The 18,387-nt window shown below is 38.5% G+C and overlaps 2 long non-coding RNA genes across 2 annotated transcripts in view; both read left to right on the top strand.

Moving 5' to 3' along the window:
• LOC309511429 overlaps positions 1-18,387 on the top strand; it is a 138,346-nt gene that overhangs the window by 81,279 nt on the left and 38,680 nt on the right. The gene's annotated exons all lie outside the window — the stretch shown is intronic.
• LOC309511424 lies at positions 1,786-2,878 on the top strand. The gene is made up of 3 exons (XR_014210601.1): positions 1,786-1,826; positions 1,946-1,984; positions 2,078-2,878. It is a non-coding gene; the product is annotated as an uncharacterized lncRNA (long non-coding RNA).

Raw genomic sequence — 18,387 nt, forward strand, 5'->3', positions numbered from 1 at the left:
TTAAAAATGATTGTATTGCTTCCGCTAAAGAAAATAGTCCGTTCCGTCTCTACAGTTAGAATCCTTCGTCCATAGCAACGCTCTGTTTTTCATGGCAACGGTGTGTTATAACGTTACTTCGCAGCGTCTGATATCAAGAAATAACAGACCGCGTTCTACATTGGAATTCAAAATCTGCTGCTTAATATCTTATTACAAACATGTTTGTGTCCTAATTTCATAATGTGAAGTTTATATGAGCAGCACAACTCAATATTTTGTTTAGTTTATTTATATTTTGGATATTTAAATAAGTTTTACTGTTTAAAAACTGGACAAACTTTTGTGTTTTTTAAGGTTTAAAATGTAAAAATTAAAGATTATATTAGTAAAACTCAATGTGTGGCTTTTGCACTTTTTAAAGTACACTTTTACACATAAATACCCTGATTTAGGGTTTTATTTAGTTATAATAAGCAAAAAATCTAATTGAATTGTAAAAAAAAAGTTTTTATCCGATTCATCGAAAAAATAATCGTCCGATTAATCGATTATCAAAATAATCGTTAGTTGCAGCCCTATTTCTAAAGTTTTCTTTACTTTACTCTGAGGTTGGTTGAGGTCAGCTGGCTCAATTTTTTGGTACAGATTTTCAAAGTAAGATTTCCAAATTGTGCCATTCTGGAGCGATATCTCTAATTTGGGTTTTTCGAGTTTTTTATATAAGTTCCAGAAAGTGTTTTGATCTATTGAATCGTCAATTTCTTCAATTTTAGTTTGAAAATATTTTTCTCTTTTTTTCCACAGAAGAGTTTTGTAGTTTTGCAGACAGTCTGAGTAAGAAAGCCGTAATGTCTGGCTGGACGGATCTTTGTGCTTTTTGTTAGAAAGTCTCCTGAGTTCGTGTCTGAGACCGGCACATTCATCATCAAACCAGACATCCTTTCTCTTTCTCTGTTGATTGGTTCTGTGTTTGGTTTGCTGTTTAATATTAGATAGAGTTATCAATGTTAGGAATATGTCATTTAATTTTTTTGTTGCTAAATTTATTCCATTAATATCTAAGGTGAAATCAGTGGACATAAATTCATCTAGCATTTTTAATATAGTAGGATTGTTCATATTTTCTTTGAATTGTTCTGAGTTGGATTGAGTTTATGTTTCAGAGGAAACAGTTTTTCAGATTCAGGTGGAGCAGGTTTGGTTATTTGACATGGGGCTTCAGATAAAGCACAGTTTGGCAGTGATCGGACATCGGGAGCTGAGGTCTGACTGTGAAGGCATTAATAAAGCTTTGATCAATATCTGTTATTGAATAATCAACCACACTGGTTCCTAATCTGGAGCAATAAGTGAATCTACCTAATGTATCTCCACGAGTTCTGCCGTTCACGAGTCTGCTCTCTCTCTCTCTCTCTCTCTCTCTCTCTCTCTTTCTCCCTCTCTCTCTCTCTCTCTCTCTCTCTCTCTCTCTCTCTCTCTCTCTCTCTCTCTCTCTGTCTCTCTCTCCTCTCTCTCTCTCTCTCTCTCTCTCTCTGTCTCTCTCTCTCTGTCTCTCTCTCTGTCTCTCTCTCTCTCTCTCTCTCTCTCTCTCTCTCTCTCTCTCTCTGTCTCTCTCTCTCTCTCTCTCTCTCTCTCTCTCTCTGTCTCTCTCTCTCTCTCTCTCTCTCTCTCTCTCTTTAGAGCACTGAGTTCATCTATTAATAAACATGTTTACAACATTTGATATGTCAAAATGTGGTCACGGGGTCAACAGTGATCGACTGACCGTCAGTGACGAGACTCTGATCATTAATGAGTTTACAGTCACTGTGAAGTAGAAACCTTGATCACAGTCTCAGTCACAGGTGAGAGAACATCAGTGGATGAGGAGAGATATTATGAGCTGATTTTACAGCTGAGGTTTATTCATCATGATTTGAACAGCAAATGCTAAACTGTGAGTAACCTCTGATATTCTCTACAGAATCTGGTACAGGATCAGACTCAAAGATGGCAGGAAATAGTAAGTAAAACAGGAGAGACATTGAGAGCTTTACAAAATCTTTAAGCAGAGAGTTTAAAAAAAAATGTGTTCTCTTCCTCCTTTCTGCTGTAGTGATGTGGATTATTGCACTGTGTTTGTGTGGAGCTCTGCTGCCTCCGCTGGGTCTGGCTGTGATTATATGTGTTGTCTGCAATAAGAAATCCGAAGATTAGCACAGAAACACTGATCATGATCACTACCAGGATGTCCGAATGCAAGACATCGGACAGTAGTCCAGAACATCTAGTGACGACACTGGTTAGTTGTAATTCACCGTCAGATCAACAGATCTACAGAGGATTCTGTCAACATACTGTGTGTGTGTGTGTGTGTGTGTGTGTGTGTTGTAATGGTGTTGGTGGTGTTTGAGGAGATTCCCCCCCTTCTGTGTAAAGCGATGTGAGTGCAGAGAAAAGCTCTATATAAATGCATCGAATTATTATTTATCATCTACAATAATATCAGAATTGTTGTTTTGATGTGGAATCTCACATTATTGAGTCACTCAAATTGCAAATTGTTCGATTTTCCTGTAATTTGTTTCTGTCTGTCTGACTCTCTGTACAAAAGGAAAAGTGCGTCTAAAGTTGAGTCTATGTTCTTGCCGAGGTGTTTTTCCAATATTAATCATCTTAATATTAATAAATGAATCATCTTTAGAGAGATTTCTCCTTGCCGCTGTTGCCTTTATCTACAGGAGATTATACGGTGCTTCTCTTTGTTAACTGAACTGAATCCTCTCTTGCTCGGAATGATCCGGCATCAAGATAAACTTCTCTCCTTTTATCACTGATGTTCCCTTCTTCAAAATGTCAGTGTAAGCTTCATGTCTTACGTCACATTAGTGATGGACTTCCTCCTTTAGTTTTTAAAGACAACAGAAACACATGCGGACTGTTCTCAAAGTTTAACCAGAACACTTAAACATTACATGTGTTACTGAGATCAAGTTATATTCACTCTTTAGCTCATATTGTGACATGTGAACCAGGAAGAAACAGGATTCATAACTGAATAATTAAATAATTAAATGTATCATGATGTACATGAAATTAATTTACATTTACATTTATGCATTTGGCAGACGCTTTTATCCAAAGCGACTTGCATTGAATTTCAAGGTACACATTTTTTTACATTCTTATCAATTCTTGCTTCCGAATTTAAAAAAATGCTAGGAAATGAGGATTTTAACACATCTCTGCACATAGTGGTTTGATGCAATGAATCTAAGTGGGAATGAACTGCTGTAGTAAAAGACAGTGTATGCACATATGCATGAATTGTAAAATATTGTTTTTAAATATGTATGTTTAATATGGCCTTTGGAAGAGCCTTAGCTTCTCCTTAAGTGTCTTCATCATCATCTATAGACCTTTCCACTGTTGTTTTTGTCTGCATAATAGGGGATCTGCATTATTTGTAAATCTGCATGTATTGTGAAAAACTCAATAAATTAAACCACTTTTGTAAGAAACATTTTTGTTGGTGTATTTTTGTATGAATTAAATATTTTGACTATTTTTTTATGTAATATGTTACTATGTTTTTTTACTATGTTAATATACAATGATATATGAAGGGGATGTTTAAATATTTTACATCTTACTGCATCTCAGATTCAGACACAATCAGACTGAAATCATCAGCGATCTTGTTCAGAAATAAACTTCCACACATCATACAGCAGTTTGTGGAACCACACAACAGACAGAAGAAATGTTTGATGGACCCGTTTTACTAGTAATCCTCTTATTACCTCAGGTTAGGGATGGGCAGATGAAGCCTCAGGAAGCACCGAGGCTTTCCTCTGATTGTTCCAGGAAAAGATTCAAAGCATCAAGAGTGTCGAAAACAGCGCCATCTTGTGGCAGCTCAAATGTATAGCAGCCATAAACACGAGTGCGCCGTTGAATCTATTAAGCACAAATTAAAGCCTGACTATGCTAAATGTTCAGTTTTCAGATAATATAATTCACATATTAAAGTGTGCCAATAAATTAAATGTAACAACTATATTGATAGCCAACTGATTATAAAAATACCAACATTTGCTTGATGCAAGCAAATGGTTTAATTATTTTATGATTTCTATGCTGTTTAAATGGCAGATTATATGATCATGTAACATAGGCTATAGGCGTATTTATAAAAAAATACATTTTTTTTTTTTTTAATGGACTTAAACTTCCAGAAACCTTTAGAGTAGTGGCCTGGGTTCAAACTCTCCGACACACAAAGTGAAGCATTCACGAGACTGGAAAGAAAGTGAGGCTTCGTTTTCCGTTGATCAGTTTCTCTGAAAACAATCCGCGCTCCTCATACTCGATACACGCTTCGAAGCTTCAGTGTCATGTGAAACATCACTACCTCACGTTACTGATCATAAACGTGCTTAGAGTCATGCTAAAGTGTTCTGGTTTATAAGGTCAGCAACTATTTTTGAAGCTTTGTTTCACTGAATGATTTGTTTTGTACCAGAGAGAGCTGAAACAGTTTTACACTCATGCAGTAACACATTATTCTGAAAGTTTAACCAGAACACTTAAACATTCACCCCTGGTTTCACAGACGATGCTTAATCTATTCTCAGACTAAAATACATGTTTGAGCTGTTTTAACTGAAAGCATCTCTTAAAATACATCAGTGTCATTGTTTTGTCTCAAGATTCACAGCATTAATGTTTCTAAGGCATGTTTATAAAAGCTACTCACATGTCCTAATTGAACTAAGGTCTAATCCTGGCTTAATCTAAACCCAGTCTGTGAAACAGGGCCTACAAAATTTCGTGACTATGTCACGAACTGCCGTGAGACTGGGTTGTATACTCGATTGCAACCTGTCTTTTGAAAATCATATATCATATGTTACAAAAACAGCCTTTTTCCACCTTAGAAACATTGCTAAGCTACGTAATATGCTATCAGTTTCTGATGCAGAAAAGTTAGTTCATGCATTCATGACCTCGAGACTGGATTACTGTAATGCTTTATTAGCTGGTTGTCCTGCATCCTCAATAAACAAGCTACAGTTAGTCCAAAATGCCGCCGCTAGAGTTCTTACGAGATCAAGAAAATATGATCATATAACACAGATTTTATCATCACTGCATTGGTTACCTATAAAGCTCCGTATTAATTACAAGGTATTGCTACTGACTTATAAAGCCCTAAACGGCTTAGCTCCAGTCTATTTAACCGATCTTCTATCACCCTATAATCCATCGCGCTCTTTAAGATCACTAAATTCAAGGCTTTTGGTCATACCTAGGATATCCAGAACCACCAAAGGAGGGAGAGCATTTTCACATTTGGCTCCAAAACTCTGGAATAGTCTTCCTGATACTGCAGTTTAAAGCTAGATTAAAGTCGCATCTCTTCAGCCAGGCATTCATATAATCCTACAGTTCAAACTACAATCCGGCCTCTAGCTCATAAATGCCAGAGGAGAACTGGCCCCCGACTGAGCCTGGGTTCTCCCATGGTTTTTTTTTCTCCATTAGGTCACCTGATGGAGTTTTAGGACACCATTAGGTCACTTGATGGAGTTTTTCGGTTCCTTGCCACTGTTGCCTTTGGCTTGCTCAGTTGGGGATATTTTGGGGATATTTAATTTAATTTTATCAATCAATAAATTCCTCTTGAAACAAACTTTGTTGTATTATTTTAATTTAATACTGTGAAGCTGCTTTGATACAATCTGTATTGTGAAAAGCGCTATACAAATAAACTTGACTTGACTTGAATAGTACTGTTTTTTTTTATCAAATCAATGCAGCTTTGAGCAAAAGAGACTTCTTTTAAAAACATTTTAAATCTTATCGATCTCAACTTCTGAACAGTAGTGTATATTTCATTTTATGTAGGCTATATTTATTAAAAAAAAAATATTGAAACCAAAACATGGCATTGTCTAGTGTGCAGGTAAAGTGGACCTCCACATGCTTTTACGGGTCTTCAAGTGCCTTATGTAGTGCCCTGGTATTTGCAGAGGTGGGTAGAGTACCCAAAAACTGTACTCAAGTAAAAGTAGGCCTACAAGTACTTATAGAAATATTTACTCAAAGTAAAAGTAAAAGTAATAATCTTAATAGTTACTTGAGTAAGAGTAAAAAAGTATCCAATGAAAAAACTACTCAAGTAGCGAGTAACTTACTTCGGATCATATAGGCCTCTATTTTATATATATATATATATATATATATATATATATATATATATATATATATATATATACATACATACAGGTCCTTCTCAATAAATTAGCATATTGTGATAAAGTTCATTATTTTCCATAATGTAATGATAAAAATTAAACTTTCATATATTTTAGATTCATTGCACACCAACTGAAATATTTCAGGTCTTTTATTGTTTTAATACTGATGATTTTGGCATACAGCTCATGAAAACCCAAAATTCCTGTCTCAAAAAATTAGCATATCATGAAAAGGTTCACTAAACGAGCTATTAACCTAATCATCTGAATCAACTAATTACCTCTAAACACCTGCAAAAGATTCCTGAGGCTTTTAAAAACTCCCAGCCTGGTTCATATCTCAAAACCGCAATCATGGGTAAGACTGCTGACCAGAAGGCCATCATTGACACCCTCAAGCAAGAGGGTAAGACACAGAAAGAAATTTCTGAACGAATAGGCTGTTCCCAGAGTGCTGTATCAAGGCACCTCAGTGGGAAGTCTGTGGGAAGGAAAAAGTGTGGCAAAAAACGCTGCACAACGAGAAGAGGTGACCTGACCCTGAGGAAGATTGTGGAGAAGGACCGATTCCAGACCTTGGGGGACCTGCGGAAGCAGTGGACTGAGTCTGGAGTAGAAACATCCAGAGCCACCGTGCACAGGCGTGTGCAGGAAATGGGCTACAGGTGCCGCATTCCCAAGGTCAAGCCACTTTTGAACCAGAAACAGCGGCAGAAGCGCCTGACCTGGGCTACAGAGAAGCAGCACTGGACTGTTGCTCAGTGGTTGCTCAAATTTTGCATGTCATTCGGAAATCAAGGTGCCAGAGTCTGGAGGAAGACTGGGGAGAAGGAAATGCCAAAATGCCTGAAGTCCAGTGTCAAGTACCCACAGTCAGTGATGGTCTGGGGTGCCATGTCAGCTGCTGGTGTTGGTCCACTGTGTTTTATCAAGGGCAGGGTCAATGCAGCTAGCTATCAGGAGATTTTGGAGCACTCCATGCTTCCATCTGCTGAAAAGCTTTATGGAGATGAAGATTTCATTCTTCAGCATGACCTGGCACCTGCTCACAGTGCCAAAACCACTGGTAAATGGTTTACTGACCATGGTATTACTGTGCTCAATTGGCCTGCCAACTCTTCTGACCTGAACCCCATAGAGAATCTGTGGGATATTGTGAAGAGAAAGTTGAGAGACGCAAGACCCAACACTCTGGATGAGCTTAAGGCCGCTATCGAAGCATCCTGGGCCTCCATAACACCTCAGCAGTGCCACAGGCTGATTACGGCCATGCCACGCCGCATTGAAGCAGTCATTTCTGCAAAAAGGATTCCCGACCAAGTATTGAGTGCATAACTGAACATAATTATTTGAAGGTTGACTTTTTTTGTATTAAAAACATTTTTCTTTTATTGGTCGGATGAAATATGCTAATTTATTGAGACAGGAATTTTGGGTTTTCATGAGCTGTATGCCAAAATCATCAGTATTAAAACAATAAAAGACCTGAAATATTTCAGTTGGTGTGCAATGAATCTAAAATATATGAAAGTTTAATTTTTATCATTACATTAGGGAAAATAATGAACTTTATCACAATATGCTAATTTATTGAGAAGGACCTGTATATATATATATAGGCTACAGTATATATATATATATGAAGACTTCAGATGCAAAAGCCTCTGAGTGCCATCTGAAACTTTCTTCTAAAACAAGCATTTTTATCAAGCTTGTATATTTAAGTTCAGTAATTTCACTTTAATGACAATTAATAGGTACTTTTCATTGCCATTTAAGTGAAATAACTGAACATAAACATACAAACTTGATAAAAATGCTCTTTTAGAAGAAAATTTCAGATGGTACTTAGAGGCTTTTGCATCTGAGGTCGTCATATATATATAAAATAATATTATTTAGATTTTTTTTATTTAAATGACTATTATTTTCATAAGTAGATTGGCTCTCTTTGCAACAAAAAACATTATTTCTGCCATCTGTAGCCCGAAAATCAGTGCCTGTCCTTTGGTTTGTATAATAGTAACCTATACAACTACATTTGGATTATTAGACAATGTCGAAATAAAGTGAATCTGCAGAGTGTTGCTTTCAAAGGCATGTAATTGACACAGAGAAGAAAGAGTTAAAACTCTTCACATGTGCTCGCGCTCATGACTGCTACTGAACATCTGAACACAAAAAAAACAAACACAAGGACATCGACGGATCTTTTTGATCGACGGTCTGTTCTCCAAAATATAATCAAATGTATATTTCTGCAAGCATGTTTAAACTGGTTAACTGTGTGTACGGCAGGCAAAGGCATTCGTTTTCAAGTCGAGTTCGTACGCCACTGCGCAACAATACACACACACTACCGCGGGATGGCGGGTGTTCATAAACTGTGAACAATGGTAGCTTATTTAATGTAGAAATGAATGTATTATGTCCAAAAAACAGGTAATGTCATCCTTTCTAGTAGTGCTATCATGGCATAATAATCTGTTTGGTTGTAAAATGTATTACCTGAGTTAAATGAAATCGAATGTATTGTAGTGTGTCGTCATTGGCCGATCACATGACTGCTTTGATGGCATGCACCTGTGAAGGGAGGACAAAGGGACTTTAAAAAAGAGGTGTGGTGCAACCGGGCGAGGCTGAGTGCGGTGACCCGTTGAGAACGTTTTGGCTGTCTCTCGGGGACAGTAGGTCCTCCGGAGATGAAGATAGCTAGTTAGTTAGTTAGCTAGCTGCCTTGGGGTGAGATAGTTGAGTTGTAGCGGGGGGAAATTAGTGTCACCGACTACCTCAGACTATTGCTCGGCTGACGCCCACACGCTACCGAGATTCTATGAATGAATGCCCACGTGCTACTGAGACTTTATGAATGCCTTGATGCATACGACGGAAGGATTTTATGAATGAACTTTAAGTTCCGCCCCTGGACGGTAGAGTGACGTCTTCGGTGAGAAGACGGGTTGCTGCTCTCACTACTCACCCCCTATAGATGAGTCTTCTCTGCCCCGCGAGAGGGAAGTGTTTTTAATCTATTCCTATATGAATTGTTTGACTGTATTGTGTAACGGACAGCGGGTTAGAGAGGGAGGTTGGGGAATTGAGAACGGAGGAAACACGCCTTACGTGTGTTCACTGTGTGCTGTGCAGGCTGGGGTGCTATGTTGAGTATTAAACACTGTGTGACGTATTGAGCGTGAAAACTCACTGTGTGTATATGAAGTGTTGTGCCTTGCGGAGTTTCCCGTGTTTCTCTTCCCTGGCTCCATATCTTACCTGTACCCGTAGGATGAGTTTTAGCCTCTCTATTTTTGAAATAAAGTGTAAATTCTCTTTGATTAAACCGGCTGGCTGTTCTTTGACCACCGTAGGGCTGTTTTTGAGGTTTATTACAGTATCGTCCTGTGGAATCATTCATTCACAGACAGCTTACGAAGATGTTCAACTAATAAAGATCTTCATCGCTGGCAAATATATGATGCATTTGAAGATTTGCTCTCACTTGACTGTACTGTAGGTCCACTGCCACTTCATCTAACGCTCTTGATGTGCTTAAATCTTCCTGTTACGACTCCGAGTCGAGTGTGAATTGTAATCGCTTCAGACGATTCAGTGCGTGCAGGAACTGAACAGAATCAGGAACTGAATCATTCAAACTGATTCGCGAACCGATTTAGACAGATCTGAACTTGTTTGATGAAGTCTTTGAACAGAATCGACTCAAAAGAGTGATTCATTTGTGAATTGAGCATCGCTCAAGCCCAGAAAAAAAGATACATCGCGCTTGGAATAAACTACGCATTTAACAACACATTGCATTAAAATAAAGTAACGAGAAAGGACGTCGCCCAACGTAACGAAGTAAAAGTACAGTTTTTTCATTAGAAATGTACTCGAGTAAAAGTAATAAGTACCCACATTCAAATCTACTCTTAAAAGTACAATTTTTCCAAAAAAAATACTCAAATAAATGTAACGAAGTAAATGTACTTCGTTACTACCCACCTCTGACAGAGACAATGCAACATTGTTAATTAAATGATTTGCATTATAAATGGTTTTACTGTTAAAAAAATATTGTGATGATTCTTTGATATGTTTAATTTTTTTTATTATTGTTCTTGTACTAGTTGTTGATTAAATAATAATAATACACATCATAATGATTGCAATTAGATTAGATATTACTGCCTGTTTTTAATGAAATAATGCACGTACAGTTTCATGGCTGGTAAACCGCTGTCCTGTCAGTCCTCTGGATCACTGCATTGAGACACACTTTCTATTTAGAATAGTTCATAAACTATAATATAAGCTCAGACTTCATACGAATCATGTAAACTTTATATTATTTCTTATAAAGTCTCAGTTTTCGCTATCTATTAATAGTCTGACTTTGGTAGCCAAATAGTTGTCAAATGAACAATGTTATAATGACCAAATAAAAATGCAACAAATGTTCAGACTTGCATTTAAAAGGTAATTAAATTTGATTCACATTTATTTGTATAGCGCTTTTTATAATACACATCGTTTCAAAGCAGCTTTACAGAAAATACATGAGTCTACAGTTTACAGTGATCTGTTATCAGAGGAAACTGACTAAGTTATGTATTTCAGAAATGTACATATACAAATCACAGTTAGCTAAAAATGTATTAATTTAAACAATGTAATAATTTAATGCAGAAAACATGAGCTCATTGAAGTAATGAATACTTGTTTGTTAAAAAATGATTATGACATTTAGAAAAATGTAGGATTGGTGCATGTTAATTGCCCGATATCTGGTTTGGACTGTACGACGTTTTGTAAAACCTCAAAATAGTAAGGCATCTGTTCTTCAATCTACAAAGGAGAGTAGGGCCGCAACGACGCGTCGACGTCATCGATTACGTCGACTATGAAAATACGTCGACACGCATGAAATACGTCGACGCGTCACATTCATTATTTACGTTTAAATATCGAGTAATGGCGGCTTCTGCTCCCGCTCATGGTGAAAATGACAGACCACGATCATCCAAAGTATGGGAATACTTTAAACTACGTCCGAACAGAAAGGTGCTTTGTTCACTATGCAAACTATTCCCCATTCGGCGACAATAAAATGGACTTTAATTTATAACTTCAACTTAAATCTGTCAACGAAGCTTTCAGTGCATTTGCAAGTTTTTAAAAGTTGTGTATGCACATGTAGACTAGAGACCTGCACTCCCGCGGGACACAACGCAACAGAGTGCGGCGCGGGAACATAGATCTGATGGCCGAGTGCGGGCGCGGGCGGTAATGCACTCGCGTGTGTGTGCTGGTTGCGGGAGAATAAAACGATTCGCGGGACTCCCGCAAAATAGAAATATCTATAAATTGAACATCTAAAAACAAATAAATTGTCATTCATCTGTTGCACAAAAGCAACAAGAAAAACTAAAACAAAATAGAAACGATTTACAGGCCAGAGTCTCTATCTATTTATAACATGTTTGCAGCGTTGAACAATGTAGCCAATCACAGACATATGTGTTGATTTCTTGAACGCAATGGCCAATCAGATGCATTTAAGATAGAATCCCCTCACCGCACAAAATTGACTTTTTGTTCAGTGCTGAATTCTGCATACTGGCAAATCATCTGATTATAGCAAACAAAGTGTAGATATTATGACAGATTCATTGTGCAGCCAGTTTCATTGATAATAACAGAGATTTGTGAGATCACGATGAACTGAGATGTCTTTTTAGGAATTATTAAGGAAGAAATCTGTCCCGCGCAGGTCTCTAATGTAGACTTTAAAAACAAACGACTAACGCTATATTTACATTAACAGTAGCCTAGGCTGCAATCTAGTCAGGGTCCGAAATTAACACCCGCCAAGCGCCAAATGCGGGTAGATTTTCTGTTTGGCGAGTAAATCTCAAAAGGCTATCCGCCACACTGGCGGGTGAATGTTCATACCAAAATATGAAATTTTAAGCGCGCACGCGCTCTTCTGCCTCTAACGAGCAGAGAGCGCGAGAGAGCCCCGGCCGCGCGCGCGAACTCACTATTCAGAGCGGCCAAGCGTCAAGCTTCCCCGTACTTTTTGACAAGCGTCCTTGACAGGGCGGCCAGAGCTTCTTTGCAGCTCAAGTCGACGGCGGTGTGTACACAGTTAACGCTCTATCTGTTGACGGCGCTGAGGAAAAAGCTCCCGCCACTGGAAGAAGCGGTCGCCGCCCATTTGTGTCCTCCTGCGCATCCATCAAAGCCGTGCAGAACGTCTTCAGCACTCGCGGATCGTGCATCTCCGCCGCTGGCCAGGCTGCTTCTGCTTTACACACCATGGTCGTTCTTTTCTCGAGAAAAGGAGTTTTCTCTAGCATTTGCAACGCAATACTCGTTCCCTTATCTCTCAGGGAACCGAGGTTATAAGTAACCGAGTACGTTCTTTCTTCCCTTCCACATGAGTCAGGTAACAAAACTGACAAAAAAATTTTTTTATTTCACCCCAATGATAATATTTCATATATTTCTCACATTTTGATCTATATATATATATATATATATATATATATATATATATATATATATTCTTTTTTTATTATACATTTAAAATTTTGCTCTGGACAATTTTTTATGTTTGTATTCAACATAATAGGCCTACCTTATTATCTCAATTAAAAGTACTGAAATTAATGTATATGTGACAAAAAAAAGGCTGTTTATTATTTTGGCCGGTAAAAAATATGCTTGGCTGGTGGATTTTTTTCATCTACCAGTCCCCATGGCAGGTGAGCCAAAAAGTTAATTTTGGACCCTGAATCTAGTGTATGTGTACCTTTTTGCAAATAAACACAAGTGCATTATCGGACAAGATAATGGACAAGTTAATTGAGTAAATCATTCTCCCACTACGGTAATTAATAACAGACACATTTCCTAAATAGGCCTGTGACTGTATACATCTTACATTTTATGAAATAGTTCCATTAGTTAAAAATAAAGTTTAATATGCTTCTTGTTCGCATATTTCATAATACAATGACAATTACCCTTTCTGAAATATTTTTTTTTTGTCATCATTCATAGATTTCATGTTAAAATAATATACAGATGCACTACCCTCTTCAAAATACAGCTGATATATTGTTGTACTTATTATTTATTGGAAAGTTTGCCAATGGATAAATCAGCTAATCCCAAAAATAACCATTAGATTAATCGGAAAAATAATCGTTAGATTAGTCGACTAATCGAAGAAATAATCGACAGATTAATCGACAACAAAAATAATCGTTAGATGCAGCCCTAAAGGAGAGTCACGGCAAGTTGCCCGGACCAATATGGCGGCGCCGTTGACGTACGATCCAGCGAGTGAGGCGTCTCGTACAGGGCTGATCTGGGCTCGTGTAGCTCGACTGATCTGATTTAGATAAGATTTCTCCAAGTGGTGCTCACTCACTGCAGCGTCGAATGACGTCCAGCTCATCCTCTCTGGACGTTTAATGGGGTGGAGGGATAGAGTTGTGGGTAGGGTCAGAGCCCGTCTACGGAGAGCCTTGGCACTTCCTATTAGCCCCATTGTATCGATCTTGGTTGCAGTTCCACCAGAATTCCACTGGAGGTGATCGCGGGCAAGTGCATACTGAATGGGAGTCTATGGGGCTAGACAGCTAAATGTGTCTCTTTCACCCGATCGCGGGCGAGTGCAGAATGAATGCTAGCGTGTTATGGGCAACAACAACTCAACCTGTAAGAAATCGAAAGGACATAAGTACTCGTTCATTCAACTTTCGACCTATAACCCATGTTGAACTTGCAAAACCTACAATCAAATCTGAGATTTCTCAACGGCAATCGGGTGAAAGAGACACATTTAGCCGTCTAGCCCCATAGACTCCCATTCATTCTGCACTCATGGGCGATCGCCCCCAGTGGAGCTCTGGTGGAACTACTACCAAAATTCGGTACAATAGGACTTAATAGGGAGTGTGCAGGCTCTCCGTAGACGGGCTCTAATGATTCCCAGTTGATCCGTAACACCGGCATCAGGGAGCCGCTATCAATTATGCGGGAGACTCCCAGAACTTCTGGGAGACTTGGGATGTCTGCTATAGAGATATTAAAAACTAGAAACTACTATTTAGTTCCCTTAACTGCTTTTGAATTGGAACCGGTATCGTTCAACATCGCAGCACACGAAGCTACAGGCCTCACTGTTAATATCTAATCACATTAACCCTGTCAGGACCAGACAAAGATACCTACTCACATGTAACCGACTGTTCGAGTTCCAGTGTGATGGCATCGCGTCTGAGGATCGACGTCTGAGGATATCTGCACCCTCCTTCCATTAAGTGGACTTTCTCTGGAATACTTGTTGGGACTTGTTAAGACTGAGTACTCTTATTAACACCACTTCATTACCTTATCTCAACATCATTGTGGCTTTTGAATCAAAGCAGGTTGTTTTATCGTTTGGTTATTTCGCGTAGGCCTACGCTGTTTTATTGTGACATATTTACATTTTGTTGACATTGTGAGAAAATAATTCATTCTTTTATTTGACCAATTAATACATTGAGTGAATTTGACTCGTGACTCTGGCTTTTTTACTCCTCTCCTAGTTACTGGACATTAATGGTGTAAATAATCCTCTAAAGTGATTTAGAACCATAATAGCAACCAGTGCATACTACAGCCTTCACTACACTGGGGTGCGTTTCCCGAAAGCATCGTTGGCCAACTATGGTCGCAAGTTCATCGCAATGTCCATTGAACTCTATTGGTAACGAGGGAACTTGCACCCCTGGCCATGGTCTTGGCTAAGCCAAAAATACATGACCCGGCAGCGCCAGGGTTGAAACATCCCCATGTCCTCCAGTAAAATGTAAAACATAAAAATGACAATAACCATTTCTGGCTCAATAGCGGTTTACTCAATTATATCAAATTAATTATCAGGATGGCAGCTGTCCTCTTGCGCAGTTGCTTGGCGCTAAAGCGGTGATCAGGAACACCTGCTTACGCAATTAGGAGATCCTACGAGGGCTACATGGTTCAGCCTTCGAAGGACGCAGCATTCACATTGGGACACAACTACTTCTAGAACCTTAAAAGGAAATCAGCCATCTTGGTTCAGTTTACTGGAGTTCAAGGACATGAAAAGGTTAAGATTAGAACCTGACTTCAGTGGGAAACAACAGGAGTAGAGCTAAAGACAACAAGCCCAGAGTTGACAACACCTTTGACCCAAAGCGTGATCATCTGCTGTATATATACCTCTTAACTCGTTGATTGGGTTGATTAACTGAATGTGCTCCACACGCATGGGCGTGGTAGTGGGGGGAAAAGTGGACCTGACTACCCAGGGCCCCGTCTAGGGAGAGGGCCCTTTGAAATCCCATCAAATTTTTTTTTTTTTTTTTTTTGGGCCTAATTCAAATTAATTGGGCCCTCCAATTGATGTCATTATTCATTTCAAAATATATTGATAACACCAACTGAGAGAATGAACTCAGTGCCAGACACTCTGGCGAGCTTCCCCCTTGCTTCCTAATTGTGAGTTGTTTACCTTAAATAAGTAAGCCTTTTGATTCAATGTGTGTGCTATTGCCTAGTGCTATTGGAGTGGTGGAAAGAGTGGCAGCACAGTGTAAAGTTACTAGCCCTACTATTGCTTATAATGTGTGATATATTCTCAAACTCCTTAATAAATGATCTGCCTATATTTCTGCCCATGTAGATGTGCCTACCAATATCACTGTGTTCTCAAGTGCACACAGGTAATATTGCTTTGAGCAATAAAGCAAATTATCATTTTTGTTTGGTGAAAAGCCCTAGCATTGCAGCACAGTGCTGTGCTTAAAAGCTATAGTCAATGCTCAATAAATTCATGATGTTATCAAAGCCAATGAATAGGGTTGCAAAATTCTGGGAATTTTCAAAGTTGGAAAATTTCCATGGGAGTTAACAGGAATATAAGGGAATTAATGGGAATTTACAAAACTGAAAGGTTATTCCTTTAACAGGGAACTTAAATATAGTTGAGGAAAATATATTGTAGCATAATCTTGGCTAAAACAAGCAGATTTAATGCAGCACACTTAAATATCTCTGCTATTAAATCACATGCACACTGCAGGGCTACTGAGGCCACGCCCCCTACATGCACTGTGCATTCCTCCATCACATGCACTGATGATTTCTTCAACCCTGGAGTACTGAGGACACACTTGAGCTTGCAAACTACATAAAGTGTAATGAGTAATATTTTACTCAACATTCATGTTTTTGTTATTCCGTGGAAGAATTAATGGTTCAGTACAAGAGTTAAAGTTTTAAAGTTCTACTCTAAAATAAATCTGATAAAAGATCATGTTGTTTACATTGTTTTACTATTTAAAAAACTAATTTTTGATATTTATGTTTGGATATGATAGTTTGTTGAAATTATCACCAAATTCCAGTTAATTTCTATTAATTTCCTTTAATTCCCATCATTTTTGTGGAAAGTTTTCAAATTTGAATATTTCCAAAATTCCCCAGCTTAACTTCCCATGGAAAGTTTCTGGAAATTTACTGGAAGTTTACCGGAAATGTTCCTACCCTTTGCAACCCTACCAATTAATAGTTATGTTATCTTTGTACTTGTTCGTAATGGTAGATTTCAAGCTCTGTTAAGCGCCCTATTGTGGGTACTTGGACACTTGGTTGACAGCCTAAAGCTTAGTCCAAACTGTCAACATAATACGCAATGCTTGATGACATGTTTAATTATTTTTAGTGCTTTATCTTGCACTGAAATGGCTCTTGGAATACAAAGTGAGCTTGCTTTAACAAGTAAGTTGGTTTTTTTGTACGTTAAGAGGCTAATACCTATTTTTTGTGCTTGTTGATGTAGATAGTTCTGCACTTGACGCAGAAGACAAGGCAGGGTGCGAGTCTGATGATGTGAGAGAAGGTGAGCTCATAGAGGCAACTTTAAGTTACAATGGCATGTGTAGGGGGCCCACTGACATTGAGAGTATACAGGGCCCAGAATTTGGTGCTACGCCCCTGTCCACACGTGTTTAATTAGGTTTGATTATCTTAATTATGTTAATGTGCTCCTCCCGAACTTTGTTAATAAAATATAATTTCTTAATATGCCAAATATGGTAGGGGTTGATCTTTGAGTACTTTGGTTAATGATTCTTGTGTATAAATAGGAGGCTTCTTCCTTATGGTATTATATTGTCTCTGCTTTATAATTTTCTGCAGATAGTCTATCTAAAAACTAATATAATTCTCAGTATTCAGGCCAGTGCTGTAGCAATGCATCACTTCTTTTCCATGATGTTTTCACTGCTAGCCGTTATTGGGCATGTGAGCGCCGACCGATCTTACAGATCTGAGCTGACGGTGAAGAATGGGATGAAATGGGGAGATTGGGGGCCTGTGGAAATGTGTCCAAGTGGAACATACGCCACAGGGTTTACTTTAAGGGTAAGTTGGGCATTGTTTGCTAATATGGGTGTTGAGTAGTCTGGAAATCCAGACCTAAATCTAAAAGATTAATAGGTCTGGGGTTGAATAATGAAACTCGGCCAGCTCGAGGGGCGGCACCAAGCCTGCATTTGAAAATCTCACAGCACGCAATAGGATAACACTACGACCAATCACAACAATAAATCCCATACACTTTGCTACCTGCGGAGTTAACTGGTAGATTAGACTCTTACCGTATCTGGTCGGCAAAAACAGCAAAAATTTTCACTCATTTTCACTCAATCTCCTGTTAATCTTGAGTACCTATAGAGTAGTATTGCATCCTTCATATCTCAAAAGTCTTTAGTTTTATTATATTTATAAAAGACAGATAGGCTGTAGCGAGTTTTTCCGGAAAAAAACGGGCGTCTGGAGGCGTGCGTGTGCTATAGAGCTGGTAAGTCCCGCCCCCTCCGTAAAACCCCGCTGGACCTCAAAGTTGAAAAACCGTCAATGCAAGTGAATGGGAGAAAATAATTATTTTCTGGTCCCGTTTGAATTGTGCCATGAATGTGAACATATGTTGTCTGTGAATTTTTTATATAATCTTTCGTGTGAAGAATGCTACAATTTAGCGGGTAGAAGTTTGATACGGGTAGACTTTGTGTGAGAGCACTTTGTGGACTACAACTCTCGACGCGTTTGAAACGTCAACACC

The sequence above is a fragment of the Leuciscus leuciscus genome, assembly GCF_965113295.1.
Source record: "Leuciscus leuciscus genome assembly, chromosome: 12".
NCBI lineage: Eukaryota > Metazoa > Chordata > Actinopteri > Cypriniformes > Leuciscidae > Leuciscus > Leuciscus leuciscus.